Source organism: Anser cygnoides, chromosome 8 (assembly GCF_040182565.1).
Source record: "Anser cygnoides isolate HZ-2024a breed goose chromosome 8, Taihu_goose_T2T_genome, whole genome shotgun sequence".
In the NCBI taxonomy this organism is placed as follows: Eukaryota; Metazoa; Chordata; class Aves; order Anseriformes; family Anatidae; genus Anser; species Anser cygnoides.
Window position 1 is genome coordinate 11,447,490 of NC_089880.1, and position 19,957 is coordinate 11,467,446.

The 19,957-nt window shown below is 52.5% G+C and overlaps 1 protein-coding gene across 3 annotated transcripts in view; it reads right to left on the reverse strand.

Annotated features, from left to right (window-relative positions):
• LOC106047788 (uncharacterized) overlaps nucleotides 1–19,957 on the reverse strand; it is a 136,513-nt gene that overhangs the window by 22,920 nt on the left and 93,636 nt on the right. For all 3 annotated transcript variants that reach the window (XR_010833126.1, XM_067001327.1, XM_067001326.1), the window contains 2 exons: nucleotides 8,953–9,149; nucleotides 1–5,797 (listed from right to left, as the gene is read on the reverse strand). The exon at nucleotides 1–5,797 is cut by the window's left edge and continues 22,920 nt beyond it. The gene's annotated coding sequence lies outside the window, so the exon portion shown is untranslated. The remainder of the gene's footprint in view (nucleotides 5,798–8,952; nucleotides 9,150–19,957) is intronic.

Consider the following 19,957-nt stretch of genomic DNA (forward strand, 5'->3'; position numbering starts at 1 on the left):
TGCCAGAGATGAAGCAATTTACAGAGTCAATTGTCTTTTTTCCAAGGACAAACATGTGTGATAGATCTCCAGGTCTGCTGGCACGCCGCGAGCTCCGGGCCGTCAGCCCTTTCGCTGCCTCCACTCATCCGTCAATAAACCCCGTGCCCATTCAGGCCGCAGAAATGGGAAGGGATGTTTGCTGTCTACCCAGCACGGATGAAATCCCACGCTGCACAGGCGATGCTTCCCCAAGATTTCCCACTAGAAGTGCCGAAATCCCCAATCACCACTCACAAAGCCCTCCAAAGCTAAGCAGGAGGGGACAATAAACCGCAGGGACATTATTTGGTCCTAAAGTCCGTGCCAGAGGGGATGTGAGCAAGGCAGGACCTCGCTCTGGGCTGGAAATCCACAAACCTCCCTGCTCCATGAAATGTCCCGGTGGGATGATGACACGGTGCCAAAACAACGAGCAAATTCCCTCCAGCACACAGGGAAGATGTGAGATGTTCACTCGGTGGAGGTCACCGAATGGTGCTGGTGGGAGGACAAGAGGGACCGCACCTCCTGAGCCTGCAGCACGTGCTGCCACGGGGTGATGCTGGAGATAAACCCTGCCACAATTCAGACAGAGAATGGACATTTTTAAGGGGAAGAATGTCCAGGGTTGTCATGTATTTTCTGGAAGGACACAAAGCCTTTCTGTTCATGCTATCCTCCAACAGCAGCCCTAGAGGGGGAAGGGCATAGATTACCCAAAAGGTGCTCATTCTGGGACAGAATAGTTTTTTTTGGGCTATTTTAACACTTCCTCCAAGGCATGTTCCTGGGACCTGCTGGAGAAGGGACACAGCCAGAGGAATAACCCAGCGTGACCATCAGTGCCACAGCTGCCTTTGTGGCCCTCTGCACAGCACCCCCAGCACGTGCTCCTACTCACAGGGAAGCACAAGTTTGAGTTCAGGATCAGGCCCTCGGGGCAGGTGCTTGCTTCCAGGAGGGCTCAAAGGAGATGTTGGTGGTGCTTTGCTACGGACGGGGAGCAAGGTGGGAGACACTAGGGAGGGCATCCGCCTTCCCTGTAACCTACATCCCAGGCTTCACCCTTTCCCCTGCCAAGTGCCTGGGAGAAAAACTGGGAGCGGACCTTTGCGAGCGCAGAGCAAACCGGCTAATTTAAACCAATTATCCACCAGCTAATTAAAACCATCTCCGTGTCCTAGAAAGGCGACCGGCCAGGTACTCGGCTCCAGCATCTCGTTAAAGCCCCGTGTCCCGCGGCGGCTCCCGTCCCGTGCCCCGTGCGCGGCGGCTCCCCGGTGCCAGCCCGGCCGTCCCCCTGCCGCCTCGGCACCGCCGCGTACCTGAGGCACCGGCTGTGCTGTACGGAGGCTCCAGTTTTCAACCGGTTGTGTCTTTCCATGCAAACTCATTAGACACTATTTACACCCGCTGCAGCTGTGCAGAGAGAGGTTCTGAACTCTGGCATTCTACAGTAGGCTTTGTTTCTCATTTACATTTGCATATTAAAGTGTTTGCCTGAAATAGGCTATTGAAATTAATTCAGGATTAATTGGTGTCTTTATCTCATTAGGACAATCTAATTTAAGGATGATGAAATTGTTTAGCCTCCCGTTTGCATAATTAGATTGCTTTGAATTGCTGTCATTATTGTGCTCTTTAGCATCATCTGTAGGCCTCAAACAGACAAGAGTTTCAACCTCATAAAGACCAATCATGTGTTACAGCAGAGAGCTGTTAACCCCTTTTAACCCAAACTCCCTCCAACCTGCGCCGCACAAAGGAGCGGAGGCTCGGCGGGGAGGCCGAGGTCCCCTCACCCCCTGTAAGGCCCCGTCCCCTCCTTCCCTTTACACGCTCGGGGCGGCGAGCTGACGGCCTCGTTTCTCCTGGCTTTGCAGCGAGGAGGAGGATGGAGGCTCTCCTGGAGGGTGGTGAAGCCCTTCGGGGGCTCAGCACCGCGCGAGTGGGATGCTGAGAGCAGAGCCACTAGTTTTCGCCCTCCCTCTTGGGTCACTGCAGGGGGGGACGTGTCCCCCAGATCCCAACGGGATTGAACCGCAGCTCGAAGGGATGCTCATGGCCATGTGCCCTGCAGTGTTTTGTCCCCTCCAAGGACACCCCAAGCTCTGTCTCCTTCTTTGCCACGTTGGAGGCTGCTCCTGAGCCTCCGAGCAAGGAGTGCCCCCCAGGACACCCTGGCCAGCACCTAGCCCTTAGGTCTGGTACCAGCACACCCCTTCAGATGGGTCTCCTCTCCCACGTGCACACACCTATGCACTTGCCCGTCCCCAGGCGATGGGAGCGTGCATGGAGGTGTAGGAGGAGGTACCACCACCGCCTGCGTGGTCCAGGGAAGGACGACGGGACAGAGAAGTGGCACTGAGGCCAGACCTCCACATGGGATTACCTTAATCGACTTAAACTCACCCTGTGATGCAAGGCCGGCCCTGATGCCACAACAGAGCCATGCCAGCCCCACACAGGGCTCAGCCTCGCCCCTGGGGCAGCAGGGACCCCCAGGGACTTCCAAGACAGTGGTGGAAGAAAGAGACCACGATGAGAAAGCACTCACAGGATGGCTGTGCCCAGGGACTGTCATCAGGGTGTGCGTCCCCAGATGTTTAGTGCGTACCCCAAAACACCACGAGGGCCTGGATCACAGGGGTAGCATCTGCTACATGCTGGCCAAAAGCTGCGGCTGTCCTGCGGACCACTGCACGTTCCCTGCAGGACTCCCTTGCAGTGCCACCCTCCCCAGCCCCTGCCCACCCATGGGGACACGGGTACCTCAGGACACGGGGGCTGAAGCCACGTGGAAACGAGTATTTTACGCCAACACAGGTTCCCAGCAGCGGATACAGGATCAGCATCCTGAGCTACGACCTCCCCATGGATCTCTCCGTTAAAACCCAACCCGTTCAGCCACACAGACCATCCAAAACCCGCGTCTCAGAAGCATTTTTACACGACAGAGCACCACACGGCATTGTAACCGGCTTCCTTGCTAGCAAGGAGGACCACGGCCTCGCGCATCCCTCCCTGCGCCAGGCCAAAGCAGCTTTCCAGATGGCTGCCAGAAGCCAAGAGCCACCAAAGAGCCCCGAGGTGCTCCCCGGGCACCGAGAGCAGGCCGGGGGTCGAGGTGGCAGCTCCTGGGGATGCTCTCCGTCTGTCCTGGCCCAGCTCAAGGCGTGAGACCTGCTTCTCATTAGCGGGCGGCGGACTCCAGCGGCGGGGGCTGCGCCAAGCAGGCTGCTTCGCCAGTCGCTTCACGTATCCTAACATCTGGTTGTGTCTCATCACCGTGCAAATTTATGACCCTGGAAACAACATGTTGATGATGCGCAGGGAAGAGGAGCCGGAGCTGCAATCCTGCGTCCGAGCGGGGATGGGGGGGATCGCCACCGAGGACACCGGCGGGTGGAGGAGGTGAGGGCGGGCAGGCCCACGGGGGACGCAGTGCCTGGCGATGCAGCACGGCGACGTTTTTCCCTCTGTCTCTGCCTCTCTTCTGGGAAAAATGCAAATTCAGCAACAGCCAACTTTGTGCAACTTCATCTCAGGGAATTGCCGACTTCCAAATGAGCCAACAAACGGGAAAAGTTAGAAGGAAAATAAAAAAAATGCAACGTTTCATTTGAATGCCTTAAAAAGGAGCAGTGACTAGCCAGTTACACTTTCCATTTTATGGTTAAAATTATAGAGACATTTCAAATGATTTGAAATGAAAATGACAGATTGCATTTCAGGTCCTCTAAAGAGAGTTTTGTTTGCCTACAGTAAGTAAATGCTTTAATATTTTTTCCATAGATCAAATATACCAGCTGAACCAGAACAGAGCTGGACCTGGGAAATCTTGTTTGCAAGTTCACACCAAAGACGTTTTAAGAAAACATTTGCAGTTTAGCCCAAACAAGTGTTTTTAGTTTAGTTAGATTTGCTTAGCTGGAGCTGCAGCAGGAAAGAAAGAAATCCAGTTCTTGCCATCATTGTTAGGCAACTGAAGATGAAAAAACCCTAAGAGACACTGAAAGAGGAAGGTCCTAGTGTGGAGGACCTACATAAAGCTTATCTGAAACCTTCAGTCCTACTACAGTTTTTTAGGCCCTTGGTACTGCTACCAGGCTCCTTAGTGCATCGCAGAGGACAATATGGGCACGATGCCACATACACATAGATCAGCACACGTGTACCTAGCGTAAGGCAGGACAGGGAGCAGATTGAAGACGTCATCACCAAAAGCCAGGATGCTCTCCAAGAGAGACGTAAAGTTTCTTCCCTTGGCCGTCCAACAGCTGCAGAGCACGGGGGCTGATCGGGAAGCAGTGAGCAGGATGGGAGCAGCACAGGTCCCACGGGGCCACAGGCAAAGGTGGTTTGAACTAGTAAAAAAAAAAGGCACTGCTCCTCAAATGAGGTGAAGCACAACTGGAGCAAATCTGGAGGAGAGAGACGAGGCTGGCTGGAGGTCTGGGAAAAACAACGGAAGAGGGAAGGGGATGTACGATGCAAACATGCCTTCAAATACACCAAGGGCTTTTCTTCACGTTGTCAGTGGCAGATGGCACAGAAGGTCACAGCTCGGGTGAGCACTGCGGATGCTCGGATGAACTCTCGGGCAGAGCTGCTGGTGGTGGGCATTGCTGGGCACACAGCCTGGAGCAGCCACGAGCACGGCGGCAGCACTGACGTTAACTACCTGGCCTCGCAGCTTTGCTGTTTGTGGCCTGTGTGGCTTTGCCGTGGGTGTGCAGCTCCTTGCAGAGATATCTGAGCCCAGCTCTTGACGGTTTCGGTGCACACAGGCTGGATGGGCACCAGCACTAGGTCCGTGCCAGAGCAGGTGGTTGCGTCGCATCCCATTTCAGTAGAGAGGGTGTTAGGTAGATATCTGCTGAAGGGACTAGAGATGAACCTCTGGGAGACCAAAACCAGTGCTGGAGTCCCACAGAGGAGTTAAGAGGAGCAGCAGGTAACTCGCCGTGCTGGAGAAGCTCGCAGGGAATCATGGCTGCTTTTCCCCCCAGCATTGATCGCTGAGCAGCAAGTGCTGCAGCTCCCTTTTAAAACATCCTGCGAGGATTTGGGGATTACAGAGCAGCGAGCCCTTCCCCGGCTCCCAGGTTAAACTACCTGGGGCACACATGGGCAATCTCAGCTCTGGCACACCACGGAGCCACAAACCTTGCTCCCGTTACCAAGGACCACCCCGTGTCAGAAGGACAAGCACGCCTCTGTTGTCCACAGGAGCTCTGTCATCGTGACAGCAACAGCAGAAGGCAAAACGCTTGCCAGAAATCATGCAAAGTTTCCAGAAGCCTTCGACCAGAGGCCCTCATGAGTTTTAAATACTCTTTGGCGGCGAGGCAAAACGCTGTCAGGAAACCCAAACTGGTTACGGGTGAGTGTAAGCATGCTAGTGCGAGGCAGCCAGCTTTCAGCAGCACATCAAGCCATGACCACCAGCAAACATCTGCAGCCAGGAGCCACAAAGGAAAATGCAGGTCTGCGAGGAACAACCATGCTGACTTTGGTGAGAGACTCACAACCCTTTGGTGGTCCTACAGAAGCGCCTGCCCGCCCTGGAGCACCTCCCTGTGTCGTGGCTCCAGGCACACCGCTGGACGAGGAGCAAAACGCCGTGTACCTGGAGGGGCCTCGCTGTCCCATGGCTCAGTCCCCACTTGCATCAGGAGCTAGGTGCAGATCTGCAGGTACCCAAACTTCTCAATCCCATGTGCTTCAGCCAGAATGGTGCCGCTCCTTCTCCCAGTTGTTTGCTTGTAGGAAGCTTTTTAGGAAAAAATATTAAAAGAAAAAAGAAGCAGCGTTATAGCATTTGAGGTCAGGCAAAGCATTTTCTTCAGCCTTGAGAATGTGAAAGACAAATGCAAAAAAAAAAAAAGTTTCAAAACAAAAGTCTTTTTGAAAAGAAAAATCAGACGGTCCCCTTGAGTAACGCCAAAACAAAAAGGTAGGACTTTTTCTAAATTCATGCACGCGTGCACACATTTATACACACACCACTTCATGCAGCTTTTTTCCCCTATGAAAACGAGTCCAGCAAAACCCAAGTGAACGAGGAGCCCTCCGTGGGTGATGACGAGTGGGGAGATCTGTTCCTGTCACTGCAAGAAGCAAGGGACTTCCACCGTTAGCCGGAGCCGTACCCAGCCTCCTGGCTCAGCCACGTGCCCGAGCACTGTGGCCACGTGTCCCCTTCGCAGCCACGTGCCCCAGCAGGGTCCCAACCCCAAGCGAGCAGCTCCAACACACGGTGCAGGACTCCTGACCCATGTAGGTTATCGGTCCCATCGCCACCCAGCCTGGGTTTCCCGGTGCCAATCAGGCCTCTCCTTTGATCGGTGTTATAATCAGATACAGCGCTCCAGCATGGATTATTAAGTTTTAACAGTTGACACATCATTTCTGATACCATAATCTGGCAGCACTTTACAATAAGTGACAGGTCCTCACTAATTCCTTTTGTATTCACTGTAGCAACGTTAATCATGAGTGATGAACTTTGCGTATTCATATGGATGTAATAGGCAGTTCCCAAGGACTGAGACTGTAATTTAGCTTTAACCTAATGGGCACTGATTGTAACAATAAGTAATTATGTCAGCTAAATGCAGTGTTGATGGCAATTGATGACAGCAGCGAAAGCCACGACACCATTTTGGAACTAAGCTCGGAATAGTCATTTGTAAAGCCGTAACGGCCAAGACGAGGAACAATGTGTCCTCTCCTGTGTATCCTATCATCCAGCTACCTCCAGGCTGGCGAGGACGGGCCCAGCCGTGACAAACACCCTGTCAGCTCCCTGCTTTACCGCACGGCATCTCGTTGCGGGGCGGCCAAGAACCCATCCTGCGAGATGGATGGGGCTGGCGGCGCCCCGAAGCTCGGCAAAGGGAGGGAAGGCGCCGTGGCTGGGAGCTTCAACGAGATGCTGGGATCGGTTCCCTGGACCTCCTCCAGCTCCTTGGGGCTACTCCCAGAGGCTGGCCAGGTGTCACCCAGTGCCAGCGCCACCCTGCCAGGGAGCAAGGCTCGCCACAGCCCCTGGCTCCGTACCCAGCCAGCGAAGGCTGCAGAGGACAGGAGACCACCGCCAACCTCGGAGACACCCAAATACAAGCACAGGCCTGGGAACTGGGCTGGATAACCCAAAATACACTAAGTACATCCGTAGAAAGGTGCTCTTCTGTTACCTAGAAGGGCTGACATGACCTCTTTTTTGGTTAGAGAGGCAAAACGAGGCTGGGATATCTTTAAGCCAGAGTATTCGGATTGCTTTCTTTAGAACGGGGGAGCACGGCAAAGTCATAATAATAATCTTGTTAATGACAGTAATAAGACTGTAAGTGCTGGTGTCATCTTGAAAAAGTGATTTGTGCTGCCAATAAGAATCCCGGTTTGCTTTAATCATTAATGTGGTCAAAAATGCTTGGAAAACACGAAGTAGGTATAATGAGGTAGAAAGGACATCTGCAAGGGAACGGTTTTGGGGGCTCCTGCACGACAACATCCCTGCCTCTGACAGCCTGTGCCTCCCTTGATGTGAGCAGGACCTTTGGGAAGCCAGCACCAAGCACTTTTTTTAAAATACATTGTATAACGACTTGAGTGCTATACTTTACTTCCAATTAATTTCCTAAATTTCAAGGCTTTTTTTTTTTTTTTTTTTTTGGCTGGGGGTGAGCGAGTGAAGCTGAGATCAGCCCTAACTCCTTTAGATCTTGTTAAGGACTTCCACTTGCCAGAGGCTGGATAAATGCCTCCTGGTGCTCCGTTAAGCTCGTGTCAGTCTTTCTAATTGCTCCTTAGCACAGCCGCAGCCTCTGCATGAGCGGTGGGCCCGCAGCTGCCTGCAGACCTCCCTCCCTGCCCAGGGGAGCTGCCAGGGCAAGAAAAGGGCAACGCCGACCTTCAGGCTGCTGCGGGATGCTCTTGGCACCACGGCTATGGCAGTCAAGAGCAAGACGAGTCCCTCCTACCCCTGAAAGGTCACAGGGCTGTTAGATTTCCCATCCAATGCAACTATTTGCAGTATCTCGGGTTTGTTTTAGAGCTGGCCGCGATTTCTAGCAAACAGGGAGACCCAGCTGGAGCTCGAGCTGTGCAGAAAGTGGGTTTCTTTAAACTCCTCCTGCCCAGGGTGTCCTGGCTATCGCCCCATCGCAACTGAGATGAAAGCAGGGGCCTCAGCCACCCTCGTTGGTGTCCGGCTCCCTTGGGAGCTCACACAAGAGGTGAGCTGAGCCCCGGCAGCTGCACCTAAGGACAGGCAGCCCAGCACCATTTCCACTGGTTCAGCAAGTGGATGCACATTTTTCAACTGAACAGATGCATCAGCAGGGTTTTGGTGGGCTCCTGGGACCCCAAATGCTCCATGATTTGCACTTTTAAAAGAGATTAACCCAGTGCCATCCCACGGAGAATGCGCAGGCAGATAAAGCAAGCAATGCACTTGATGCTCTTTCTTGATGACCACATTCAAAGCCAAAAATAGCCGTCAAAGTCCCTGAGCACGAGAGATTGGGTAAAATGCCCCAGATGAAGGTGTTACTGACAGAAATGCAGCAGAACTGGGGAGCTACAGGCAAAATGCCCCCCAGCAATCGCAGCCGCGCCGTCACGGGGCCACGCTGCTCTTGGTGCCACGCAGCCAGCTGACCTGGAGCACGCAGCAGCCCTCACCAGCTCAAGAAAGGCATCACGTGCTGCCACCAGGGAGGCTGGAAGCTGAGAAAGGGATGCTGCAAGCAGATCGGCATGCCTTGGTATGCAGAGCAGCAGCATCGTGCCCAGTCCTGCTACCCCAGCACCAGCTACAGCATTTGCAGCCACCTCAGGCAGGTGTGGTGGCTGCAGCATCCAGCTTTAGGAGTGTATTTAAGCATCTCTAACCACGTGTACCAGCCCCTTTTGAGATGATACCTGCAGCCCGATGCTTCTGACAGCACCCCTACGCTCATCCCGCCACTTGCAGCCCTCTGGGTCCATGCCTGACGGGTCCGCGTCCGTCCAAAAGCTCTCAGCCGCTCGCTGCCTTTGCCATGGTGATGCTGCCCAGCCGGTGCGAGGCGGAGGGGGGACCCAATTAATGCTCATCACTGCCCAGGCGTGGGCCAGGCCTGTGTCAGAGCAAGCAGTGACAGATCAGATGCAACGCCTGCACCAGCCGGGCGCTCGGGGAGGCTGGCAGCCTGCGGCCGGCGGTGCCGAAAGCACGAGCCCTCCGCAATTAGCGGCACCGCGGCGCGTCCCCTGCCCGTGTCAGCAAGGAGAGGAGGAAGCAGCAACTCGGGCAGGTGCTGAGCAGCGGGCAGGATCCGTGCTCCAGCCAGGCTCCGGGTGAGGGGCTCCTGCACAGGGAGGTTTTCCAGCAAACCCCACCTGGCAGCAGCCTGAGACCTGCGCTAATGACACCGGCTTGTCACACGCTGCACTGTGCCCCCTGCGGCAGACGTGACAGCCCCAAAGTAGCTGGATACCCCCCGTGTGCGTGCTCCTGCTACCCAAAAGTGACAAGGGGGACAGGTAATAAAGGTCCAGGCCAAATCCTCCGTGCAGAGCTGCTGGCTCGAGCTGGCTCAGGATGCTCAGCCCTCCCTGCCAGCTTCGGTCTCAGTAACAGCCACCGCAGCACAGCACGCCGCACACCCCAAATGCTGTCAGGAGAGCCCCATGCTGCCTCCAAGCTGCCCCACAGGCTCCTTCCCCTGCTTGTTGAGAGGGGAAACTGAGGCACGGCTCAGCATCCCCCAGCGCACCCAGGGAGCCATCCTGGGAGCACCGACACAGCCCGGCTCACCAGGGCAGGCGGTGAAGGCTCAGCTTCGATTTCCAAGCCCGACCACATCTCCTGGCCACCCAGAGGGCTTCCTCCCAGGCGGTCTTCACCCAGCTAAAGCCAAGCCTTGCCCTCACCACAAGCCCTCTTTGGTGCTGGTGCTGATTGCAAACCCCTCAATTACTCTGCAGCCCAAATTACACTGTAGAAAGGAGAGCTGCGGTGGCAATGAGAGCGGTGAGCAGGAATAGCACCGAGCTGCCTGCGGCTGGGACGGGGCCACATGAGCAGCCCTGCCTGCACACCAGTGTTGGCAGCTGGAGCACAGGGACAGACAAAGGGGACAGGAGAGAGCACGGAGGCCAGCAGCAGTGACCAGACCGCAGCTGGTCTCTCATTATTGCCCTGAATTCCTCTTTCACATCAAATGGAAGCAGTGGGCACAGCTGTAGGCTAGATCCAGGCTCTCTCGTCCTTGTTTTATTCCGTGTCTGTTCCAGCTCCCTGCCTGGGAAGGCTCTGAGGATTTCTGTTTTCCCACAGGTCTGTAGCAAACCATCATTTGGTACCAGGAGGAGAGAGACGGATTCCCACCGTGGCATGGTGTTGTTTCTGACTGTCACGAGCCCTGACCTTCTGCTGTTCTTTAAACCCCAGGAGATGTGTCTGATGGCCAAGGAGAGAGTGCGTACCAAAATTCAGCCTCTCTACCTTGGAGATAGAGCTCCAAGGCAAAGTTTGTCACTGATATGGAACCTCCTTCTCCCCGTGTTCACCTCCCTGCTACCGTGCAGGATGCCTCCCTGACAAACCTCAGCACCAGCGCAGACCTCGCCGAGGTGGCACCAGGTTTCCAGCAAGGGGGATGCTCTGCCCGTGCAGGGCAAGCAGCTGAAGCGCCGTCAGGGGAGACAAAGGCGCCTGGCAAACTTTGAGAAATGCCTCTCATTATTTACAGAATGACACAGGAAAACTTCAGCCTGAAACAAGAAAGGCAATTAGTTTCCTGTACGGAAACAAAGAGACATCTGTGCCAAGTATGCTAACATATACACAGGGGGCAGGTATACAGTACATGAGGAATTTCTTCCAGCTGCAAATCCAACCCCAAATTCTCAAGTCAATCTTGAGTACTACGACGCTCAGCAATCCTCTTAAAAGTGTCCAGATGCTTTAATAACTTAATTCTAATCTTCTCAAACACCATTTTCTATTTAACTGCTGAAGCACTGGAAGAAGACAGTGTGGCCAGGACTGAAGAGTCATGGTGCAGAATAGCACACCTGCTTTGGAAGTCAAAGAAGCCCAGGCTGGTTCTGTTGATGCCAAAATCATCGTGGGGTTTGCAGGACAGAGCAGGCACCACCTGGACTTGGAGACTGTGAATGTGAAATGCACAAACCACATGCTCTCCTGCCTGTGCTGCTGGGTCTCACCCCCTGGTGGCCTCAAAGGTGGACACTGCAAATAGGAAGCACTGAATTTTGTGGTGGATTGCGCAGTTGGGCACGTAGCTCAGCCTGGGCCAGATGCAGACAGACCCCACCAACAATGACAGCTTGGGTTTGTGCTACGATGCTTAAAAAATAAATAAAAATTAAAGATCAACCCACAAACTTGAGGTCTCAGTTAATTAAAAATGGGGGAATCTCCTTGCAGAAGCTGGGAGGTTTCGGTGGGTGAGATTGGCACCAGCAGGCTGGGGAGGACTCCGCATCTTCAGAGGGCTGCGGTGTTCAGCTAGACCAAGCCACGGCCAGCCTGCTGGGACAGCCCCACTCCCAAGGAGAGGTTGCACGGAAGGTGCCCAGGGGTCTGGAGACCCAACCAACATTTCAGTAAGTCTGGCCTTAAAACGGGCTCCCCCCCACGCTGCGCTGAACGGGCACGATCCAGCCTTGCTGCACATCTCCTGCCATCCCCAGCCCCCGCTCCTGACGGATTGCTCCAGCCTTCCCATCTCAGGCAGCTACCTTTTAAGACAACGTTTCCTCCAGATTGTTTTAAACAAGCGAGGAAATTTTGGTGACACTTTAATACATAAAGTGCTTCTTATTTTCTCTGTGCCAAGGAGCGGTGCTTTCTAACACACTTTCTGAGTTAACATCAGGTGTTAAACAGACGCACGCATTGTTTGAGCAGGAGCCCACGTTTTATAATAGGCTTTCTATCTAACAGCTTGATATAGCCTCTTCCATTAAGCATTTATTGCTAATGCATTGTAAAGTGTAACATGCTATATATGCTATTAAAGAATGAAGCTGCCAGGTACTCACCCCTCAATAATGAAACACTTATGAACGGGAACCTTAGGTTAAGGACTTGTGAATTAAGTTTAATCTCAAAGAGATCATCCAGCGCTCTGCCAGAATATTGTGGCACGCTGTCAGCACGAGGGCTCAGACCCGAGCCCCCCGGGGAAGTGCTCCTTGACTTCGCTTTGGAGAAGATCCCTGGTGAAAACGCTCCCCTGCAGCAAGATTTTTGGCTCAGTGCCTCCTAGAGACCTGCGGCTTGATCATGCGTGGTCAAGGTGGTACTTCAGGTGGGGGTCACCATAAGGTAGGAAGAAGTGGCTGTCACCAAGCTGGGGGGCACCAAAGGGCACAAAGGTGAACGAGGACAAAGGTGGGGACCTGAGAGCGGAGCCATCACGGCAAGGTGATGGCAGAGGGGTGGTGGCAAGGCAGGAAGGAGACCCCATGGGATGGGACACGCATGCCCCTGGACTCTTCAGGGCACTGGGTCCCACACCCCTAAGGGTGGTCCTAGCAAACCCAGTGGCTGTGTCCCTAGTCCAGATCCTTGCTAGAGGACCCCCAGATCACCACACATGCTGGTTATTGACCCTCTAATAATTCAACATAAAGCCCAATCATTAGAAACCCTTTTAGATGAGATACATCTCCACCTGAGCACTATCATAATTTTTTCCTTACTATCCAACAAAAAAAGCCATTAACCTTTTTAAAACATGGAGCAACCCCCTTCCCGTGGCAAGCAGAAGGTTTTCTTAGCCCAGATAAGTGAGCACTGGGCATGAGGAGCACCAACCTACCACCCCAGGGTCCAGCCACAAAGGCAAGCAGCTTCACGGCTGCTCCTTTGGCAATAGAAATCGTCTCGATCCCTTCCCTACTGCTGGCCTCACCCTCCCAGGGATCTATTTACACACACACTGCTGCATGGCAATTCTTGCCTTTGTTTCTTTTCCCTGTTTATGAGATGCTGAAAAAGCAGGCCACACGTCGCCAAAAACCATTGCCCTGCAAACCCTACAGCAGGGTCTTGGATCAACCAGCGCACAGAGATGTCTCTGCCATAAGGTAGGAGAGGGACTTTCAGTTGGTGCAAGAGTTCAACCATTTCCTACACCCACCCCTGGAATTCAGTGGTGATGGGGCACGCAGCTCCCGTGTATGCCCTTGAGCATTTATTTTTATGGGAGTGGGACTGACCTTAGGCTGGACCACTGGCTTCATCCAACGACAGAGCTAAGTGACAACCCCCAGAGCTGAGTGACTTCTCCGGAGTGAGCCAAGTGGCAAGGCATTTTGGATGGTCTGGTTTTTAGTACCCAGTTTACGGTGAGGAAGCCAAGTCCCATGCCTGCTTGCTCTCCCTTCACATTACTGGTGGTTGCCTCAGCCGGAGTTGAAGCTGAAAATACCCACATGGTACTTCAGGAGAGCTTCAGCACAAGGCAACAATTATGTTGGGCTTCCTCCTGCCCAGCCAGCCCTTGAGCACACAAGATGTGCCACCTTAGGACAACCTGCGTCTTGGGAGGGAGGAACAGCAAAGGGCAGCTGTGAGGTCTCCACAGAGCCACAAGAGAAGCACTAAAGGCACATGAGGATAGACTTCAGGGACAAAACATGTACCTCAAGGGGCTGGTGCAGTTTCTAGTGGTGTCCCCTGATGCTGCTGGAAGACCCAAGGGCTCACGCGCAGGGACAGGCACAGGTGAAGAGGGAGATCCCACATGGGGTCCTCCACCGCTCTGGGAGCTGCTCTTGTCCATGCTCACCGAGGTTCTCCTTGGCCTGACAGCAGCAGGGGTAGTTCAGTCACACACGTGTGCAGCTGCTTCCATCAAACAGGGCACCTACGTTTACAAACGGACACCTTTGGAAGAGCTGGAGAAGAGAAACCCTCTCATCACCTGAAACATCACTCTGCGCTTTGAAGAAGAGACCTCCACAGCCAGCTGTGGTTGCTCCTTGTCCTGGAAATCAAGCCAAAAAAAATAAAAAGGTTTCCCCTGCCCTGCCCCTTTCTTTAGGTGACACATTTTCAGAACTTCTCCCAAGTTTTTGCAAATGAAGAAGGAAAAAGTTCAGCTCAGGCTGACGTGCCAGTGCCCTCAACACTCACTGAGGGGAGCTGGGGGAGGCTCGCTCCTCTTGGTCCCCCAGACCCCACATGGGCACAGGGGACCCCACAAAAATCTCCCTGAATGTAACCGGGTTGGGTCTTGGTGAGCACACCACGGTGTTGCCTTCCTCCCCCCGTGACAGTCGCCTTTCTTTTCGGTGCCAGTGGTTCCCTTTGTGTTTACGATAACAGAGGGATGCTTTATTGCATTTCGCCCGGCCCGCTGCCATGGCAACCGGCAGTTGCTGCGCGCTGTAAAAATAACCCTCCTTCTTTGATAGATTTCACTTGAGTGAAAATAACCCTTAAAAATAGGTTGAAATTTCCATACTAACTCTTCCAGGAGGTTCAAGGGAGGCGAGGATGAATTGCAGGACCGGCCGCGCGGTGCCACCCCGGCATCCTCCGGCCTAGGCACCGAGCTCATGGAGGAACCCATAAGGATGGTTTTGGGAGCCACTGCCAGGCCACCCGTCCCTCCAGGCATGGTGTTGCTGGTGGTCCGGGGTAGAAGCCGTGCCCATCACCATCGGTGAAGCCCACGGTGCACTTTCTGCACAGCCACGCCACGGTTGGGCCCAGTGGATGAGGTGGGTCTCCAGGGCCTCCATCTTCTCAGCTCCCACGCACCACGATCTCAAGAGAAAGGCTTTGGCCTACTCCAAGGCTCGGCGATCCCAGGCTAGAAGCTGGTGCTCTCCATCTGTGCATAAGCATTTTGCAGTTGGCCATCAGCAGGAAGCTTCAGCATGGATTTGGGATGGCTAAATCAGAGCATGTCAACTGCCAGCACTGGTTCTCTCCCCAAAAAGACGCTCCTCCAGTGCCTGAGAAAGCTGCAACACTCTTGGGAGGCCCCGTGTCCAGACTCTGAGGGGCACCAATGCAGCAAGATTCACGGGGACGATCCATTCTCATGCTGGGAGAGGTTCAAGTCTCCTTCTTTGATTCAGACCATCCCTAATCCCTACTGGTCCCATTTCCAGGCAGTGGAGAGCTAGCCGGAGCTGCTCTGCAGCACTGAGGTGTTGCTCTCATGCCTGCTCCTGACTCATCCTCAACTACGAAGGTGGTTTTTTTTTTCTTTGTTGGCTCCTTCCTTTCCTTTTTGTTCTCCCAGCCCCTCAACTGCTCTTCCTCCAAATAAAAGCCGATTCACATTTTAGAGGTGGCCCCTGATTCCTTCCATGAGTTTAGGTGAGTCGAACCATAAGAAGTGGAGTAATGAGATTATGATTAAAAGCACACCTTGATAGTGGGGCATCCATCAAGCTGTCATAGAAATCGTATCTCGGAGGCTGCTCTCATCAATCTGACCTTTCAATTATTACCCAGAGTTCATGACTCTAAGTGTATATAATTCCTACCTCAAATCTGAAATACACGCCTTTGTTTTTTTGGCTTGCCTTGTGCACGGCCGCGCGAGGCTTCCTCCACCAGAGCATTAGCGATGCTTCGCAATGCAAATTAACTTAAAAGAGCTCTTTCACCCAAAAGATTGGGAACGAGATCAAGACACCATTGGGGCACCAGCAGAAGGCTGTTTGAAGGCTTTATTAATGTCTGTTTGGCTTTTCCTCAGCTTTTTTCAAAGTCAATGACTGCTGAAGCCAACTCCAGTGGTGTTCACACCTGCACCCTTCTTTGGTTTGTGTCCCCAGGGAGGGGAAGGTTGCCCTGGACATGCCACAGCATGACCCTGACTTAGGGAAGGTCCCTCCAACCCAACCAGGACAGGCTTACAGGCACCTGTGCGGATGAGATTTTCTGCCCAACCACCACTGATAAAACTCCTCCCAGCCAACGCTGGATTTTAGGAGTGGGATAAAGCCTAACTCAGCATCATTTGCCATGTTCCTTGGCATCACTAGGAGGATTCTCCCACATTTCCTTAGGCCCAGAGCACCATTCACCTCCAGCCAGCTCCGTGCATCCCACTCCACCTCCTGTCCAGCTCCGGGGCTCTTCAGGCTGAGATAAGACAGGATTTGCCTGGTGCCAGCCTGGCACCTTGCTGCTTCCCCCTGATTTTCCATAACTTTTTATCAAGTCACGAAATCCTGCCTGAATCTTATTTGTACCTTAACAGATGTAAGACATCAGGCTGTGTTCACAGGGGGTTCCCAGTGCCTGGAAATGGGGCATCCTCTCGCTCCCTGCCTTCTCCTCTAACAGCAGCAGAAGAAAGAGCTGGCTCTTTCTAACACAGCTGTTAGGAAGTTGTTCCTAGACAGAATAAAACAAATGAGGCCATTCGCTTTATACTTTTCCTCCAACGGAACCAGGTAATTTTATAAAAATAAACTTCCCTGCTACCTAGTGAGTTTTCACAAACAAGAAAACACAGCAGATACTTTGCAGGAGAAAAAGAAATCCCTAGCTGGAAAAGAAAAGACAGAGGGAATAGAAACGCGTCAATTTGGGATCTTTGACAAATACAGTCCTGAAGATGATCTTGCTGTTATTTGTATTGTTGCAGGGTCTGACAGCCTCTGATCACAGCTTTGTTCTATGATTAAGTACCAAATGAAGTTCTTTCGCAAAAATCTCTATCTTTTTTAGAGTTCTCTCTTTCAGATAACTGAAATTGTGGGAATTTCCGTAACAAAAAGCCTCAAAAACAACAGCAGTGACCTTTAGGGTGTCCCTCAGTTTTGCAGCAAAGGTGTTCAGGGGAGGGCAGGTAAGGCCGGAAGAGATTTTGTGAGTCAGACACCCTCAGAAGAAAGAACAGCTTTCAGAAGCGACCCCAAGGCTGACAGGACATACGGACATTTATCTGCCAACACCTGTTAATCCGTGCAGCCCTTCACAGTAAATCTGCAGGTGGACTGGAGCTCTGTTCCTACACTGAAGGGCAAACTTCCCTCCATCGCGACCCTGCCCAGCTGACTCATTTCTAAGCCACCATCAGCAGCAGCAAACAAGACCCCCTCTCCGTGGAGAAAACACTTAGCAGTATTTCAGGCACAATTCTGCTTTGAAAGCCTTCCTTAATCAAAGAGTAAGCAGTAATGCATCCCCAGCACCCAGCTCAGCGGGGGTGAGGACAGTCATCTTCAGCTTCCAGGCAAGAGCAGGACAAGAACGTATCAGCCACACAAGCATCACAGTCTTTTTTTTTTTTTTTTTTTTAATACAGCCTATTTTACCAGTCTCACACCATCCACGTCAGATCTCTGAGCATTGCCTTACCAATGCCAGTATAAATGTAACGATAGCATGGATTTCCCAAAAGCCACCTAAGAAATTTCTTTTGGGTGAGGGACAAGATGCTTCCACACTGTGCTGCTCAGGGCACGCCTTGAGAGACCGAACCCAGCAGTGCTGGTCCAGCTCCCTGAGCCTTGCAAGCTTCAGACCCACCTGGGACTGGCTTCACCTAGCCCATGGAAGTCTCCTACGGGTTCCCCTGCATCCAAGGGACAGGTCGTGTGGCCACACACCACCAGGGGCCTCTCTCCTGTCTGACAGCCACATAAAAGAAGCAGTCTGGATGCTTCTAAACCTGCACTGCAGCCACACATTGTTCCCTCGCAGCCCGGTCTCCGGCCAGAAGGTTCACAAAGGTCCCAAGGCACCAGCTGGAGCACCTCTGCCACTCAGTGCAGATGAAACCCCAAAAGCTCCCCTTCCTTTCTCCCGTTCTCCCTCTGCCCTCTACCCCAGACCAAATCTTGGCTCTCAGGAATCGAACCTGTGCTGTCCTGAGAAAGCCCTTTCCTTCTCATCTCCCAACAATCACAAAAGGAAGACGCTGATTACAGTTCTCACCGCTGGCTGCTACACGAGATGAGCTGATGGGCTTGTGCATGCACCTGAGCAGGGGAAGAGAGGCTGCGAGCCGTGCTGTTAGCAAGAGGGAAGTTCGCTTTCCCAGGAACAAAGGGACCGGGGCTCTCGCATTTCACCTCTGTGCAACCAAAACGATGCCTAATGCCTCCCCTGAAGGTGGTAACCACAGCTGAGCTATGCTGCAGGCCCACGCAGGAAGGCGCTAATCCTGTGCTAATTTATTTTATCAAATTAATAAGAAGAGCATCCATGGAACACCAGAGACTTCCTCTTCTCGGGCTCCCAGCAGAAAGCTGCATGATCCCTTTGTAAAGAGGGTGGGGGGTTGTTGTTTTCCTTCTTTTTTGCCAAGAACATAAAATTAATAAAACAGGATTAAGGGAGATATGGTTTTAACTGATTCCTTAATCCCGGAGAATAATTAATGAGAGCAATGCACCACTTGGCTCGACTCGTCCCACATTTGAATAATAAATAGCATCCACAAACAAAAAGAAGGAAAAGGGAGCAAGAAGAAGGTTGAGCTGGAAATTCTTACTACAAAAATACTTTGCCGTATATACGCGTGCATCTCTTTCTTGCCTTGTGTCCAGAAAATACAGGACAGAAGAAAGCACAGACCAGTTCTGGCCACATACAGATGCGTTTAACCAAGCCAAGACGTACAGGAACCTCTCCATGTTAAAGAAACAAAATCCCACTAAAAGTAGAGATAGATTGCCCATGTTAGGCCCTTATACTAGTATCAGCCCAGACTTGCTTGAGTACTGTGATCCCAAAGCAAGGGGGTGTCCCCAGCCAGAGTCACTTCCTCTTAATATGCCAATCTGCATAAGTAGACAACCTGAGGTCCTACAGCACTCATCCTCGTGTTCCCCACCACACCACATGTTGGAGACACCTCTGGTCTGCTACAGAAGTTCGGCAAAGGTGCTGCAGATGGGATTCAGGCCACCATCTAATATCTGTTTAAGCACACGTCCATCCAACAGTCCTTCTACTCAAGGGAGAAAAGGTATCGGGGGTTCTGCTGCTTAGTCACCTATTTTGTGGTGGGGAGAACCATACTTTGGAAGTCAAGGAGCCCTCTTAGACTGAATACCTGTTTTCAGTTCCGTTGTGACCCCACCACACTTGTCCTAGAGACGGAACATGCCTTCCTGGGGCTTACTCCAGGAGCCCCCACTGATCCCTGTGTCTCACAAGGATCTCCCAGCTCCTGGCCACCTGTAGACCCAGCAGAATTCCCTGCCCTGAGGAGTTCTTTGTCTCAGCAGGAAGGAGAAAGGTTACTGCCTGAGAAAGAGCTAAAAACCCAACTCCTTAAACACTGTTTCTTAAGTTTCTTGAGTCAAAGGGGAACTAAAGATGTTCTTCAAGGGTCCTGAGTCATCTGTCATTTTTTAACTGCAGATCTGTAGATACCAGTGGCAGACCTATATCCGTCTTTCATACATCACCTTGGACTATCCAAGCCCAAGACAGCCCACATTTGGGCACCAAAATACCCTAGATCCTTAAGAGCACCTTAGCAGCTGACCAGGCAGGTCGCAGACGTGAGGAGGAATGGCTGGATAAGCACGGCCTCGTCCCTGCCTGCAGCCCTCGTTAAGGCAGGGCTCTGCTTTGAACTCCTTCCTGATGAAATGATTAATGAATGCCACGCAGACCTCTTCCCTTCCTTCCTCTGCTTTCACCTGCCACACAGAGCAATACCAAACGAGGTGATCATGACAAACACAGCTCTAATTCTTTATTAATATTAATCAGAGGCAACCTTTCCATTGACACCAGAACCCGAGCGCGTGTTGGCAGGGAGGGGATAACACTGCAGCAGTGACATTTCTTGGGTAGGTGATTTTATTTTATCTCGTGCCTTCCCTTCCCCCCTTTAATATGGGTTAGCGCTGCCTTGTACAAACAGAGGAAGGAAGGAGCTGATTAAATAGCAGAGTTGGAGCATAATGAAAGAAAAAG